This window comes from Mesitornis unicolor, unplaced genomic scaffold (genome assembly GCF_000695765.1).
Source record: "Mesitornis unicolor isolate BGI_N332 unplaced genomic scaffold, ASM69576v1 scaffold3595, whole genome shotgun sequence".
NCBI lineage: Eukaryota > Metazoa > Chordata > Aves > Mesitornithiformes > Mesitornithidae > Mesitornis > Mesitornis unicolor.
The window spans coordinates 69663-72692 of record NW_010184638.1 but is presented as its reverse complement, the minus strand read 5'-3'; positions in this window follow the sequence as shown (position 1 = coordinate 72692).

The following is a 3030-nucleotide window of genomic DNA, read 5'->3' as shown; positions in this document are numbered from 1 at the left end:
ATGAGAGGTGATTCGTCTTTCAAATACATCAAACAGCTTGCAATTGCCTGGCTGCATTTCACCACAGAATGGTCGGCTTAAAGGTCCGATATTCAGAAAAAAAATCGGATTCCTCCAAGTGACATTTATAATACATTCACAAATGTCCCACACTGGGGACATACGTAGGCTCTTCTCTTTTTGAGTTTCATTGCACAGGGAAAGGTATGGAAGTCATTCGTTGGTAGGCAGCAACTGTATAAAACAGCAGACATGTTCCAGTTAGATCCAACCACCTCTCCTGCTACCACATAATCAGGATGATGGAACAACCTCCTTTAGCTCCCAGACATGGTGAAACTGTGATCTGACACCATGATCAACAGCACAGTGCGTTGAAAACACACAGGCTACAAGCTGGCCAAAATTCCCTCAAATCTCATTTTATTAAGAAGCAGTTTTTCTATAAAAAAAGTAAAACAATAAATTCGAGTAATTGTTTTTTCCCAAGAAAAACTTATTTTAAGAGAGAAAAATTAATTACTAAAAAATTTGAGAAGGAAAGGATGACTGTCAAAATTTGCTTGAGTGCTAGAAAGAAAACTCAGTCCATCCCCTTCCTACTGCCATGGTGGGAGCACGATGCAATTCACTGGGAGGCCCCAGCCCAGCAGACTGGGCTCATAACCACTGTTACGCTCCCCAAAACCCAAGGTCCCTCTCCTCTTTCTGTCCCAAGTGCTCCTTCCACAACAAGAGGACAAAACCCGATACAGAAAGACATGGAGAGATATCTTTGTTCCAGCTGTTCAGTGGACGAATAAACTAGGGCAGTTAATTAGTGCTTGCAGCTGGCACTAATTTAACTGTTATTTGGAGATACAGACCATAAAAACCAGCCTAAGTCTCCATCCCAAAAATCAAACAAGTGTAAGGGTTGAGATATGATTTCCAAAGGATGCAAGTCAGAGAGGCAATGGCTCAGCATTTCTTCTTAAACTTTTGCAAGTGGGGAAAAAAAAAAAGAAAAAAAAAAAAAGAGAGTCCAGCACTAATCCTCTTTTTTATCAGAAGCCAGTGCAGACCATATGTGCTCCAACTTTCTGGACTCAAGACAGCCACCTGGCACCAAAGCACTGCACCCAATTAGTGTGATGGATTGATTTCTCCAAGAGGCCAAATTAATGCAAAGCATTAGTGTTATCCAGCTTGTATCAGCATCTCACAGTTCGCAGAGCAGGTGACACCAGCCTGGCACCGCTATGAAGATACAGGGAAAATGTGCATCCCTAATGCTGGCCGGCTGGTCAAGCGCACAGCCAGGATTTGAGGAAACCTCGGGTGACTGCCATGAGACCTCAGCTTAGGTAGGAAACTTCGCTCAGCCCCTGATGTCTACAACCTTGACTGCTAATACCTGCTAATACACCTTTTCATTAACCAGTTGCTTTTTGCCCAGTAAATCCCATGTCTTACATCGCACCTCAACATCTTGCCAAAAAGGACCTATTTTCCTTCTCCCATTTATGCACGGACAATATCTTCCTTTGCCTCTCAGCATTATTATCGGCAACCTTAGGGTCCCATACTTTGTTCACATCAAGAGTGCTTTTTGCTGGCAAGAGCACTGAATAAATCCATCTGCCAAGCCTTCACTACAGCAGTAACATGGATCACATTTAAAGGGTCCCTTTGGAGGTCACAAAGTCTTTTCAAACTAGAAGCAGGTGAACAGCACTTCAGGAACTCTCACTATAAGGAAAAAGTAGCCCTGGAGACCCAACTGCTTTAACAGACTCAACAGCTACAGCTTCAAAAATGAGGCTGAATTTCACTTTTCCATAAACCCAAGAGCACGTTTCCTTTTCCTTTGTAAAGCCATAAGCAGGAGCAAACCATGTGAGAAGGAGGTAAGGCAGTAAAATGAGGCCTTCATCCCCACTCAAATTTGTGGGCACTTCTGCAGTATATTTCACTGTTAGAGCATAACAGACATTTCTCATGGTATTTTGGCTGCTGCAGCCCCATCTGGAGTAGAAACATGCACCAAAGGCCAAAAAAACAAAGAATAATTAAAATAAATTAGTATTTATTATAAATTATAATTTATTTTTTAAAAGCTGAAAAACTAGATTTGACTATAGAACACGTGTTTATTTTCATTTAAAACTGCGACAACTGTACCAATAAACTTATTACAGCCTCTTCAGACAGACAGGTTCAGGGCAACACCAAGTGTTAAATAATGACCACAGATCTTCAGAACCACAGGCTGCTAAACACACATCCAGCAAGTCAAGTTTGTGTTTAAGAGTAAAGGCATAGTAACACAACTACACCTTAAATAGGGGGGGGAATAACCTAGATTTCCAAGAACATCAACAAAAATACTTTTGTTTTGGTTTTGATGGGTACACTTTTGGCCAGGCCAGTATGTACTTTAACACTGAGTGTGTCACAGTAAATGATGCTGCAAAACACACAGCACAGAGGGATTTTGCTCCCACTCATGAGCCCCAGGTTCCCCAAGGTATCTGGTCTGCTGTGATTTTGTAGCTAGCAGAACATCAGAACAAACAGATGGTGCAGGAACCAGCTTGGTCCTTTGGAGGAAAGGACTTGGTACTGTATTCCAAGAATCAATTCAAGTGAAAGCAAGAGGGGTATCAAAAGCCTCATTCAGTGATGAACTGATAAATTTTTTCCACATGTTCATTTTACAGGACAAGAAAAGGGAAGAAAAATAGAAACAAATAGAATAAGATTTCACAACTGGAATAATTTTCTCAGACAAATATGTTTCCAGACACCCCATTAACAAAGCAGCTAAGCAAGATCAGCCAAGCAGTTGTCATCAGGGCAAGCAGACCAACTCCCTGCATGCACTGAATTGGCTGAGAAGATAGGGCATGGGAGGGAAATAGGCATCACATAGAGCTGGAAAGGGAAAAAGTATTAATGACTTCATAACCCAAAAAAACACGACGAAAGAAACACCTAAAATACATGCTTGGGGAAATGTCACCAGGACTTATAACCCCCATGTTTCCT